Genomic DNA, 15,000 nt, shown 5'->3' with positions numbered 1-15,000 from the left:
CTGGAAGAAAACTGTTTATTTTCTTTTGACAATAAACATTTTAACAAGTGGTAATAAATGACTGTTAGAAAAATAATATATACATATACGATATTTAATATGCATAATTTTTATATATGCATTTTTTTACATTCATGTCCATTTTACATACGTTTTACATTTTTTACATTCATATTTGCAATTTTTAAAATTTCCTGTATGTACATTGTTTTTAATTTATGTATACATGCATATATATATATATATATATATATATATATATATATATATATATATATATATATATATATATATATATATATATATATATATTAGTAACATTTTTATATAAAAATGCTATAAATATAAACGTGTGTTTAAAAAAAAAAAAAAAAAAAAAAAATATATATATATATATATATATATATATATATATATATATATATATATATATATATATATACTGTCATGTATGGAATTGTAGTATATCAAGCTAAAATAAATGAGACTTTAAAAATTTGCAACTAACTGAAAGTATTTTTTTAAATAATTTTGTTTTTTGTGCATTTTATTTTTAGTAACAAAAAGACTATTATTATAGTTAATAAAAATATTTTTGTACTAAATAACATAAAATAAAAAATAAATAACTATAAAAAAATTTAAAAAATGAAAAATAAAAAATATATAAAATAAAAAAATAAATAATTAAAAAAATTAAATATAAAATAAAATATAAAGTAAAATAAATATTAGGTTAACAAATAAATAAAATAACAAAAATATATAAAATAAAGTATAATTAAAATATATATGTATATATATATATGTAAATGTAAAACAAATTATATAAAATGTACATGTGTGTGTGTGTGTGTGTGTATACATTTGTTAGGTTAGAATTGATCTATATCAAGCTAAAATAAATGAGACTTTGAAGCGATATTTGCAACTGAAAATATATCTTTTTAAATAAGTTTGTTTTGTTACTGTTATATGCATTTTACTTTGAGTAACAAAAATACTTGGTTATTATGGTTAATAAAATAGTCATTTACTAAATGCAAATCTTAAACTGTTTTTAGTCAGAAAACCCATTCATTAACACTTGATTTACAGAAACATTCATTCATTTTCTTTTCGGCTTAGTCCCTTTATTAATCAGCGATTCCCACAGCGGAATGAACCGCCAACTTATCCAGCATATGTTTTACACAGCAGATGCCCTTCTAGCTGCAACCCAGTACTGGAAAACACCCATACCCTCTCATTTACACACATACACTATGGCCAATTTAGCTCATTCAATTCCCCTATAGCGCATGTGTTTGGACTGTGGGGGAAACCGGAGGACACCCACACCAACATGGGGAGAACATGCAAACTCCACACAGAAACCGGGAACCAGCGATCTTGACTCGGACCAGCTATCTGATGATACTGTCATCATGGCAAAGCAGTTATTAAAATGAGTTATTACAGTGTGATTGTGTATCATCAGTGTGTGCTTATTTGACTGCGTTTTTAATGGTGTTTTAGTGTTTAGTTTTTCTGACTGACACACACACACACACACACACACACATAAAGCTTCTGTTTGCTCTGAGTTTGATCTCCATCCTCAGATCCTGTCCTACATCTGACAACTTCACTTCTGCTAAAAATAAACCCACAGCAGAATTAGAAACTCATTTAGAGCGTCTCAGACCCAGATCACTGAAAAAAAGAGAGAGAGAGTGTGTTTGTGCGTGCGTGCATGTGTGAGTGTGTGTGTGTGTGTGTGTGTGTGTGTTTTACTGTGCTGAAATGAACATGAGTGGACAAAACTTCACAAATGCTCTACATCTAGATTTGTTTTCTTCATGACAGCAAAGAGATTCAATGGAAAGTGAGAAAATGGACACTTTTGCTTTATAAGATGTTCCAGACAGGCGACGCTGTGGCGCAGTAGGTAGTGCTGTCGCCTCACAGGTCGCTGGTTCGAGCCTCGGCTGGGTCAGTTGGCGTTTCTGTGTGGAGTTTGCATGTTCTCCCTGCGTTTGCGTGCGTTTCCTCCGGGTGCTCCGGTTTCCCCCACAGGCCAAACACATGTGGTACAGGTGAATTGGGTTGGCTAAATTGTCCGTTGTGTATGAGTGTAAATGGATGTTTCCCAGTGATGGGTTGCGGCTGGAAGGGCATCCACTGTGTAAAAATCTGCTGTATGAATTGATGGTTCATTCCGCTGTGGCGACCCCAGAATAATAAAGGGACTAAGCCGAAAAGTAAATGAATGAATGAATGAAAGATGTTCCAGATCAGATCTCTAGAGTGTATAAGTAGAGTATGGGGCTAAGATTTTTATTTTGGCTAATTATTATTATTTTTCTGAAATAAATAGCTTTGAAATGTTCTCTCAAGGCTCTGGTTTGTGCTTGTGTGTTGGGCTGGACAATGTGGAAAAGTAAAATAAAATAATAAAAAATAAAAATATAAAATGAAATAAAGTGAAATAAATTATAAAATTAAATAAAATAATATTAAATAAAAAAGAATAAAATAAATGTTAAATAATAAAAATAAATTAATAAATATAAAATTAATAAAAATAAATATAAATAAAAGAAAAACAATATAAAATAAAATGAAAATAATAGAAAATAGAATAGAAATTATATAAAATCAAAATAAAATAAATGTAAAATTAATAAAAATATATAATAAAACTTAAATAAATAAATATTAATAAATAAAATAAATTCAAAATAAAATGATAATAATAAATATAAATAATTTAAATATATAATTAAAATAAATATAATATTAAAAATGTCAAATAAAAACAATATATATAATTTAAAAACTAAAATAAAAATAAATAAATAAAAATAGAAATATAAAATGTATAAAAATAATTAAAAATATGTATTTAATAAAAATAATGATACCATTAAAACATATAAAATATTATATATATATATATATATATATATATATATATATATATATATATATATATATATATATATATATATATATATATATATATATACATATAATTTCAAATATAAAATAAAGTGTTCACACAAATGCAAAATTTATAAAAAATTTAAATAAATACAAAATTAAAATATAAAATAAAAAATGTATAATAAAAAATAAAATAGAATTTAAAGTCTTAAATAAATAAAAAATTGCTGTGCTTTAAACACATACACAAACATTTACCCATGTGCACACACATTCACACATGCACGCACACACACAGGCACACACATAGAATCACACACACACACACACACACCCACAGTATAAATCTACTAATTGTAATCGTCCCTCCATTAGCGGGTCATGCTCGGCTCTGGTCTGCTCTGATTGGTCTTTATAGTGTGTGATTTGCATATGAGGGCCTCAGTCTGGCGTCCCATACGCAGCATCTCAAGCGCACTGACAGCTCAAAAATGGCCCTTTCAGTGGATTGTTTCTCGCGTCCGCAGATTAGCATGAGCGTTCACGAGCGATTAGCTGCTTTCTCCTCCCTCCGGCTAAATCAAGAATATGCAAATGCAATTAGACAGAGCCGCTAACGGACGCACAGATGGCAGATGCTGAGAAAAAAGACGCCATGTTTTGGAGGGAAAATCAGAAAAAGATGCCATTTTATCTGCTTTTATTGTGCCAAACAGATGCTTAACAGGGCACAAACCGGGCAGACAGAAGATCTGAAGCAGATCGGTTATACTGCGACACTGAAACACTAAACATCCATCTGAAAGAGACGCTATTACTTTTCAAATGCTCTATTTCACTCCTGTTTGTTTGATTAATATTTATTTATTTTTTTAAAATATTTATTTATTTATTATTTGTTTTTTATTTATTTATTTATATTTATAAATTCATTCATTTTCTTTTCGGCTTAGTCTCTTTATTAATCCGGGGTTGCAACAGTGAAATAATTTGGCAACTTGTCCAGCATATGTTTTACGCAGCAACCCATCACTGGGAAACACCCATACACTCTTGCATTCACACTACGGCCAATTTAGTTAATCAATTTCTCTATAGGGTATGTAAGGGACCGAGGGTCAAAGGAAATAGAACACAAGCCAAAATTGCTCCATGTGAGATTTATTTCTCAACAGATAGGACATACATCCTCAAAATTTAGTTTAACTACCAAAAGTAAAAATAAAAGAGCATGAGGTCAACATAACCAGCCAACACAAATGGCCACACAGAGAGAGAACTCCACACAGAAATGCCAACTGACCCAGCCGGGACTCGAACCAGCGACCTTCTTGCTGTAAGGCGATCGTGCTACCCACTGCACTATATCTACTTTATTTTATTTTATTTTATTTATTTTTTATTTATTTATTTTCATTAATTCATTTATTTTTATATCTATCTATTTATTTTTATATCTATTTTTTCTATTTATTTATTTTATTTTATTATTTATATTCATTCATGTTTATATATCTTTATTTTGTCTTTTTATTTATTTTATTGGATTATTCATTTAGTTATACATTTATTTATTTTTATATGTATTTATTTATTTTAATATTATTTTTTCTATTTATTTATTTTATTATATTATTTATATTCATTCATTTATTTATTTTTATATCTTTAATTTTGTGTATTTATTTATTTTATTTAATTATTTGTTTATATCCATTTATTTTATGTATTTTTACTTCTATTTATTTATTTTATATCTATGTTTTATTTTTTAATTTTCATCTATCTATCTATTTATCTATCTATCTATCTATCTATCTATCTATCTATCTATCTATCTATCTATCTATCTATCTATCTATCTATCTATCTATCTATCTATCTATCTATCTACACACACATTATTTATTTTCTAGTCATTCATTTATTTATTTATTTTTTTTTATTTTAGTTCAGTTGGCATTTTCTGTTATTTTACAGACTTTTTCTCTCTCTCTATTTTTTCTTCTACATTATATTATCTCAAACTACTAAAATGTCAATAAAGTCACTTGGTTAAACTGTACAGTTGAATTTTCAACATCAAAAGTGGACAGAGCAGAGATCAACATCCCATAATGCAATTCCCCACCACAAATAAACACTTGTGAATCACTAAATACAGACACTGTTCATTAACAGGTATTATTAACAGCATATTGGGATTCAAACTTCTCACTCAAGAGCCAATCAGGCGAGTTTGAGGCAGGACTATGGGTTTGACTGTCCAATCACAGACTTATATTAGAATCAAAAACAATAAATACTAAAGAGTCAATTCTGATGTAAACAACCACATAGCAACCAATCCAGGATACCCTAGTAACCGACGAAAATCCAGAATAAATGAACATAAATGCTTAATAATTACCCATTATCAACAACCACCCTGAACCACCTAATAATGCGCCTAAATATTAATGTTTCGTTTGAGATGACACTATTCTCATACACTACACGGTTGAGTTTATTAGTGCATAGTGCACCGTCTGTCAATTGGGATACAATGTAAGTCTCTTCATCATAGACAGAGTTGAAGAGTGTAGTAGCCACTCACCTCGTGATTCACACACACCGCAGGTCTCTCTCTCTCGTCCAGCTCCTCCATCCTCCAGTAAAGCCGCTGGACATCAGTAAAGCTCAGTTCATCTCTGAATCTCTGCTGAGCGCTTCACACACTGCCGTCCCTGCACACACACACACACAGGGATGAGTGTGAGATGCCCTAAAGTGCTTCATGCAAATAGGTGCAGTTTATTAACTGTGCATTTCTAAATAGCACGAATCTGACAGTACTCCATGCTCACAGTAAACTAAACAAATATCAATAAAGCAACAGTTTAAAAAGGAACATTCTGTCCTCATTTACTGCACTCACTTGATCCAAACCGAGTTTTTCTCTTTAGTTGGATACAAATAAAGATATACTGAAACACTATACCTGTCAAGATCACCAGCGATCTAACTCTCATAGGTTGCTGGAGAACATTCACTTCACTCGGACTACAATTCTGCTACCATGTGAACTACAACTCCCTTCAGGCACCACACACACACACCTGTCGCGGTTCTCCATTGATTACACATGTACGCATTTGGGAGCTACTCAAGACTAATTACATGGACCATATAAACAGCACACACACTCACAGACATGGCTTGTTGGTACACAACCCGTAACATTACGAAGTGTTTTCCGTGTTTGTTTTTTTCCGCATTGTTTTATTGTTTATCCTGCCTGCTGCCTGTATCAGCCATTTGCCTGTTATCTGACTACACTTCTGGATTCCCCTGTGTGTTACCGTTTGCTTCTGATTGTGACCATTGCCTGCCTGACCATTCTCTGTGTAATAAAGTACTGCACGTCCGTTGTCAGCATCCTTCAGTTACAATCCCGTAATGTTTTATTCCAGCATTCTTCAGTATATCTTCATTTGTGTTTAACAGCAGAATAGTTTTTTATAGATGATTAGAACCGCTTGAGTGTGAGGAAATGTATGTCTTTGGCGTGTACTGTACACTAATATATAGTAATAGTTTTTTTTTTGGCTATGTGTGAACAGTTTATAACAAAACAAGCAAACAAAAATGAATATTTTTACCTGGAATATCAACAAGAATTGCCATTTAACATAAATCAAGCAAAATACTGTGCTAAAGGGGTAAGCAGAATAATGTCAAAACAAAAAGATTATTTTACTAAATTTTGACATTCATTCATTCATTTTCTTTTCGGCTTAGTCCCTTTATTAATCTGAGGTCGCCACAGCGGAATTAATCGCCAACTTATCCAGCATACGTTTTACACAGTGGATGCCCTTCCAGCTGCAACCCATCACTGGGAAACACCATACACACACACATACGGACAATTTAGCCTACCCAATTGACCTGTACCATGTGTTTGGACTGCAGGGGAAACCGGAGCACCTGGAGAAAACCCACGCTATCACGAGGAGAACATGCAAACTCGTTCATTCATTTTCTTGTTGGCTTAGTCCCTTTATTAATCTGGGGTGGCCACAGTGGAACGAACCGCCCACTTATCCTGCAAGTTTTTACTCAGCAGATGCCCTCCTCTGGAAAACATTCACACACACACACACACTCATACACTACGGACAATTTAGCCTACCCAATTCACCTGTACCACATGTTTTTGGACTGTGGGGGAAACCGGAGCACCCGGAGGAACCCATGCGAACGCAGGGAGAACATGCAAACTCCACACAGAAACGCCAACTGAGCCGAGGTTCGACCCAGCGACCTTCTTGCACAGCACTACCTACTGCGCCACTGCCTCGCCTGAACATGCAAACTCCACACAGAAATGCCAACTGACCCAGCAGAGGCTCAAACCAGCAACCTTCTTGCTGTGAGGCGACAGCACTACCTAACACTCCACCCGCATTGCCATAAGCTTTGGCATATTACTTCTAATAACAAGACAATAGTTTTTGCTTGTCTAGAAAATGCTTCTTGACTTAAGAACTGGAAAAAAGACCAAAACTCTTAAAGGTAGGGGACCTATCATTGCCTTTTTTTTTACACGGTAGGTATAAAATAGGTCTTTCAATTTGATTGTGTTCGCATGTGTTTGAACTGTGGGGGAAACCGAAGCCCCGGAGGAAACCCTCGCAGAATATGCAAACTCCACACAGAAATGCCTACTGACCCAGCTGGGACTCGAACCAGCAACCTTCTCTGGCCCCACTAAAAAAAAGAAGTTAGTCATTTAGTTATTCGGCATAACTTCTCTGTAAATACAACTGACAACTTAAAAATTAATTAATTTAAATACAATACTGATTAGATGAATTAAAGTGAAGGGTTTAGTTGAAAACTACAACATTTTTATGTTTTTTGTTTGTTTAAAATCCAACAAAATGCCTAATTTTAGAAACCAGCTCATTACATCAGACTATAATGCTGTCAATATTTTTATTTTTCATTTATTTTGTAAAGCGGGCGAGGCAGTGGCGCAGTAGGTAGTGCTGTCGCCTCACAGCAAGAAGGTCGCTGGTTCGAACCTCGGCTCAGTTGGCATTCCTGTGTGGAGTTTGCATGTTCTCCCTGCCTTTGTGTGGGTTTCCTCCGGGTGCTCCGATTTCCCCCACAGTCCAATGACATGCGGTACAGGTGAATTGGGTAGGCTAAATTGTCCGTGCTTTATAAGCGTGTGTGTGAATGTGTGTGTGGATGTTTCCTAGAGATGGGTTGCGGCTATAAGGGCATCCGCTGTGTAAAAACTTGCTGGATAAGTTGGTGGTTCATTCCGCTGTGGGGACCCCGGATTAATAAAGGGACTAAGCCGACAAGAAAATGAATGAATGATTTATTTGTAAAGCTAGATTTAAAATGTATTTAACCTCTTGTTCTTGCTTGGTCCATCAACATAATAATCATATCAGCCTACATTTTAGTCAATTATGACCTTTGAGTTTTTTTCTATATGTAGACTAAGAATGCTTTCCTGTCTCAGTAATCAATATGTCGACTTATCATGCAATACAAGAGTTCACACTTAGCTGATGATTGATTATAAAGCGTGTTTGGCATGCTGTCCCAGGAGAGAGCCCTGAGCTCATAAGATCCTCGTGCTCGGGGCTCCCTCCCGTTTGCAGGGCGAGAGGGGAGTTTGAGCACTCCCCTGCTGCTGTAGTTAATGAACAGATAGTGATTGCTCTTTAGAGATAACTACTTACTAGGAGCATGTCTATGGTGCTGATTTAGATTAGTCAATTAACTCCGGTTGCATGTTTTTGGACGGTGGGAGGAAACCGGGGAACCCGGGGGAAATGTCTCCATGTGAGCATGGGGAGAACGTTTTAACCCTGCACAGAAACGTTGGCTGGCTTGGTAAGGACTAGAACCAGGGACGTTCTTGCTGTGAGGCAACAGTGCGAACCACTGGACCACCATGTCGCCTAGGAGGAGGAGTAGGGGTGGAAGGGGGGAATCTTCAAAATGAAGATGTCTGTGAAATGGAACTGAGGGTATTTATAGAGGCTTAGGAATCGTCTGATTGGTGAATCATAAATTCAATAATGCACCGGCCGCAAGCAATCATAAGCACGGGATCCTCTCAATTACTTTATAAACAAACTTAACTAAATGGACGTGACCTCAGTACCGTTTGGTTATGCAACATATATCATTGATCAAGTTTGCACGGTGTCTGAGTTCAGGAATGTATTTTTTCCCATAGGGTTTTCACCTTTAATGCATAGGACAGTGTAGTGTATAGACAGAAAAGCATGCAAGCAGAGAGAGGGAAAGGATCTGCATATGACCTCAAGGCGGGAATCGAACTCCGGTCGTCATAAACACCGGTGCAGGCCTGTGCACAGACCTGCACAGGGGGGTGTGGGCGATCGCAAAGTGAAGAGGGGGGGTCAATGGCAAAGTGAGGGGGGGTAGGGCGATCACAAAGTGAAGATTGTGGGGGGGTGGGGGGGGGGGGGGGGGGGTGGGGGGGATGTAAGGGGTTGCTCTGCTTTTGCTGAGAAGGACAACTCAGCCAATTAGGGCAGAGGGGCAGTGGCTCTAGCCATTAGGCCATCCCATGCACAGCCCTGCACCGGAGTGCAACGTGTCAACGCACTAACTACTACATCATTGGCGCTGACTTCAGGAAAGTCTTTTACAAACGATGCTTACTAACAAGCGAAGAAAAGGTGAATTTTCAGATTTTCCCTAAAACTTTTGACGTTTTGGAAGGTGTCCAAAATGAGCTCAGTTTCAAAGCTGCGTAAAAAGTGGCGTAAATAATGAAAAAATTAATCTAAAGGCATTTTACAGGGACTTTTACTGTGTTTTTTGTCCGATTGTGTCCTAAAGTGTTAATGCCTATTTACAGTCTATGCTGTTGTATAGGCATTGTGTAAACACAGGCATTAATTGGCATTAAAATGATGATAGTGTCACTTATCGCAATAATTTCTGACAATATATCGCACATCAAAAGTTATTCATCATGACAGACCTAACTCTCCTGCATTAACAAAGCACATCGGCATCATTTTTGCATATCAGATGCCAATAATTAGTTGATATGCTGATATCAGGCGATTACATGCCGATTATATTGTGTTTGCCAAGTTCATTCATTCGTTTTCCTTTCAGCTTAGTCTCTATTTCAGAAGTCGCCACAGCGGAATGAACCACCAACTATTCCAGCATATGTTTAATGCAGCGCATGGCCTTCCAGCTGCAACCCAGTACTCACATTGACACACACACACACACACACTCATACACTACAGCCAATTCAGTTAATCAATTCCTCTATAGAGCATGTGTTTGGGCTGTAGGGGAAACCGGAGCACCCTGAGGAAACCCACGCCAACACGGGGAGAACATGCAAACTCCACACACAAACACTAACTGACCCAGATGGGACTCGAACCAGGAACCTTCTTGCTGTCAGCTGACAGTTCTAACCTCTGACCCACCATGCCGCATGTTTCCCAAGTTGAAATAGATTATATTTGTTTCTCTGCAGCTCGACTCTTATAATTTGTCAGCATAGAGATGACCCTGTTCTCCGCTGCCTCCTCGCCATCCTAATATGATTGGTCTGAATATTTGGGGTCAGTTGTGCTGATGCTGTTGATTTGAATAGATCAGATAAGCAGGTTTGATGCAGGTGGCCGGAGAGCAGAAGTAAACAGCTCAGCGTTTCACTGCTTTATCTGTGTCTGGATGTGGAGTCCACATTAAACTGCATCTGCAAACCATTTCATCTCCATATTGTTCATTATTTTAAAAGTGCCGGGTTTTGCTTTTTCTTTTTGGAGATGCATTGAAAGCATCGCATTTCTCTTCTGTTGACTTCACATGAGATAAGTCATGTTGACTGGCATTAAATGACTATGTGGTGAATACTGGGAGAGTCGCAGGGACGAAAAAATGTCAGTAATTAAAGTGTTCGCTCAGAAATTGATGGTAAACTGGATTTTCATTTGTATTTTTTTTACAGTGTGGCATCAGATAAAGAAATAAACGATGTTTCACATACATGAGTCTGCAATAATGTGCACTGATAAATCATTCGTAATATGACCGGAAATCAAGTTTGCGTTTACATGTTCATCATGTGACACATCCATCATTCATTCATTCATTTTCCTTCAGCTTAGTCTCTGATTTATCAGAGGGTGCCACCGCGGAATGAACCGCCAACTCATTCATTCATCAATTTTCTTGTTGGCTTAATCCCTTTATTAATCCGGGGTCACCACAGCGGAATGAACTGCCAACTTATCCAGCAAGTTTTTATGCAGCTGATGCCCTTCCAGCTGCAACCCATCTCTGGGAAACATCCACACACACATTCATACACTAAAGACACTTTAGCCTACCCAATTCACCTGTACCGCATGTCTTTGGACTGTAGAAACCGGAGCACCAGGAGGAAACCCATGCAAATGCAGGGAGAACATGCAAACTCCACATAGAAACTGAGCCGACGCTCGAACCAGCAACCCAGCATCCTTCTTGCTGTGAGGCGACAGCACTACCTACTGCACCACTGCTTCGCCCTGAACCGCCAACTATTCCAGCATATGTTTTACACGGCAATGTGTTTGGACTGTTGGGGAAACCAAAGCACCCGAAGGAAATCAACGCCAATGTGAAGAGAACATGCAAACTCCACACAGAAATGCCAGCTGACCCAGTTGGGACTCAAACCAGCGACCTTCTTACTGTGAGGTGATCGTGCTACCCACTGCACCATCGTGACGCTCATCGAGTACAGGACACTCACAAAAAACAAAAAAAAAGACGAACCCTCAGATCCTACAGGAGAGCCGGAGAGAGACTCCACAGAGCGCTAATGCAGGAGTGTGTTTCCCAAAACCACCATTAGCCAACTAAACTCACAAGTTCAGTCAGTAGGTTGGTGATTTGGCGTTTAGCTTAAATGGCTATATGGTAAAAATATGATGGCGTATTGGATAGAGAGTTGGACTTGGGATCCAAAAGTCACAGGTTTGAGACCCGCATCAGCAGGAATTGTTGGTGGGGAGAATAAGGCCCCGTTTACACTAATATGTTTTAGTTTTAGAACAACACTGGCGTTTCAGCTAGCATTTCTGAAGAGCTCTACGTCCCCACTACACTGCTGAAAACACATATCACGTGACCACCATAGACTGTACAATATATGGACGTAGTATCCGTGACGTCACCCATAGATTTCTGAAGAGCGCAAAAGAAGCCTCAAGTAGGCGTGGCCAACCGTTGCCATTTTGTTCGCGCGTCATCACACCCACGGCGGGATAGCAAACAAGGGCAAAGAGGCGGAGAGTGAGCGGAGCTACAGACACCTGCTGGCATTTAGCTTGGACCTGGTTCAGACACACTTTACTTTGGGAGAACGCTTAATACTTTATCACCTGCGACTCGCTTGTGTTCTGACCACTTGTGCTTGGTTGTACACTATATCAATAAAGTGTTTAGACTTTTAAAAACACTGCTGTAACACACTGAGCCACTAAACATTGTTCTTATGACGTTTTTCAACAGGAGGAAAACGCGAATTACTTCCAAACACTTCAGATATAGTCTGTGTTAGTTAATGTAAGACTATTGATGAAATCCAGCATAACACTGTATGACAACGCTTCAGATGACTGTTCTAGAGCCCACAGCTAATTAATCTGACAGATTCTGAAACGCATTACAGCTCTAAATATAAACGATAAATGATCTTAAATAAAACAAATACATGTATAGAGATGGTATATAAGTATATAACTTTACTCACATGGGAAACAGAGGCCGCGTGAATGGTTTGTGAGCACAATTAAGTGCACTCAGCATGCCATGCCATCTAATAATTGTAGGAAACAAGTCCAAAAGGCAGTTGACTGTAAAGCCACATAAAACAACACAGAAATAGATAAATATGCCGAGTTCAGTGGCTAATCTGCCGGATTCAGCTGAGGTGACGGCGACCAACGAGACCAAGCTGTCACTCAAGTGGCCACGCCCTTAATTAATGCAAACTTAATATAACTTAATATAAAGGAAACGGATGAGTTATAAAAAAATTCACCCCCTCACAGTTGTCATGAAGGGTAATATTAGCTGTACTAACCAATATCTTTCTTTGTAGCAGGCTGTAAACACCTTTTTTCTGCTGTAAAGTTGGCCATTCTAACAGTGGGATTAATTGAAATTTGCTCTATTATGGAGCCAGGAGCGGCCAGGACTAGCGGAATTTCGATGAATTGCAGTTTTAGTTACTTCCGTATTGGCTTCCTGAGGGAGAGCGGGAGGTTGCCACACACAGACTCTGGCATGCGCTGCAGTGTATGCAGACATGTCTGAGCTCCATGTAGTCAGCGAGGGCTTTGAGCACACCTCCGCAGGTGAGAGCAGTGAGATCTCATCTCACTATATTTGTTAAACTTGATATTTCATTCATCTTGTTGTCTATATCTGACAACATATTCCCCGGCTTTGGTCTTTTGAATCTATCACTTGTCCTGCAGGTAATGTCTTTTGGCTTAGCGCAAGTATAAGTTTGTATATTAAAGGGCACCTATGTAAAAAAATCTACTTTTCAAGCTGTTTGGACAGATCTGTGTGTTGGTATAGTGTATAGACCGTCATACAGGGGGGATATGAACACACCCAGTCCCTTTTTTTTCAATTTAACTACAAAAAAAGGGTCGGCCAATTGGAGCTGTTTTCAAATCGATCGCACCATTACGAAGGTGTGCGATTCCCCCGCCCACCGAATTGATTGACAGCTGCGTGCATTAACATGTTCCGGTAGTCGCGTGTATATGTCAACAAGACCAGACAGACATACGCAAAGCAACCGGGAATAAAAGGTCTGTTCTGTTCGCTAGGATCAGCAATCATCATCAAATGTGATTAAGAGTCAGTTTCACATGTTTAAAGTGTTTTAAAACAGAATATGTGTGTATTAATTACAGCGTTTTACTTCAGCTTTACTTCATCAGCACAGCCGCGTGTCAGAACAATTATAACAGAAGACGCTTCAATCCCGGTTTGTGGAAGTTAAATCAGGTTTATTTTGTACATTAGCATAACAGATATCCACACAGTACTTGAGGTTAGCCTTAACTAAGCTAAGCGCGCTCTGTCTGTCTGTCTGCCTGTGTGTGTGTGTGCGTGCGTGCGTGCGTGCGTGATATTGTGTGTGACTCATCAATGCAACTTCACAATACTGATTAGTAAAGGTTAGTTCTTACTGTAGTATCTCACAAACGCTACGTGAGACCTTCTTCCTTTAAGTCTGTCTGTTGTCTGACGCAGCTGAGGGAGGAGAGTAGGCGGGCAGAACTCGGCTTAAAGGCGCAGTACGGCAAAACCACCCCCTGCTGGAAATCAGTATAAAACAGCATCTTGTAAAAGCTATAATGAAAAATCTGATGGGTATTTTGATCTGAAACTTTATATACACATTCTAGAGACGCAAAAGACTTATATTAAATCTGAAAAAAGGGGTAACCTAGGTGCCCTTTAATATAATTAATACACTGATTCTGCACATTTGACTGATTGCTTGACTGTCTTATAATGTATAAACTTATTGTATGTCACACATTTATAATGGCCATCATTGATTATTAGGAGTGATATTCAGCAGAAGAGAGGAAATGTTTTGTGTTTTCAATGAGAATGAAAGGAGGCGGTGATGTTATAGTCTTCGTTCATATGCAGCTACACGACTCCTCAACATTTTTGATGTCTGTTAAGTTCATATTAAAATTGGTGTGTGTTCACGGTGTGTAAGTCGCTTTGGGTATGCATGAATGTAAACTGATGTCACTTTTGGGCATCAACTGATAATCACAACATTTACTCACATTCAAAAGTGGCAAGACGCTTCTGAGATGCCACACACACACACACACACACACACACACACACACACACACACAGATAGAGAGACAGACAGCGAGATACACAGTCACAGACAGCAATGCACACACACGCACACACAGACACGCAGCTGGCCCCCTTTTATTTGGATGTAGATCGCAGATCTTA

The 15,000-nt window shown here is 37.6% G+C and overlaps 1 long non-coding RNA gene across 4 annotated transcripts in view; it reads right to left on the bottom strand.

Annotated features, from left to right (window-relative positions):
* The window catches only part of LOC100536415 (uncharacterized), a 63,658-nt gene that overhangs the window by 16,945 nt on the left and 31,713 nt on the right, over positions 1-15,000 (bottom strand). For 3 of the 4 annotated variants that reach the window (XR_012395326.1, XR_224321.6, XR_012395329.1), the window contains one exon: positions 5,525-5,654. This is a non-coding gene — a long non-coding RNA (uncharacterized lncRNA). Of the gene's footprint in view, positions 1-5,524; positions 5,655-14,198; positions 14,328-15,000 lie in introns of all 4 variants that reach the window. The other variant, XR_012395327.1, reaches the window with a different exon arrangement.

Source organism: Danio rerio, chromosome 2, assembly GCF_049306965.1.
Source record: "Danio rerio strain Tuebingen ecotype United States chromosome 2, GRCz12tu, whole genome shotgun sequence".
NCBI classification, from domain to species: domain Eukaryota; kingdom Metazoa; phylum Chordata; class Actinopteri; order Cypriniformes; family Danionidae; genus Danio; species Danio rerio.
The sequence above is the reverse complement of the archived record's forward strand: the minus strand, read 5'-3'. Positions and strand labels throughout refer to the sequence as shown.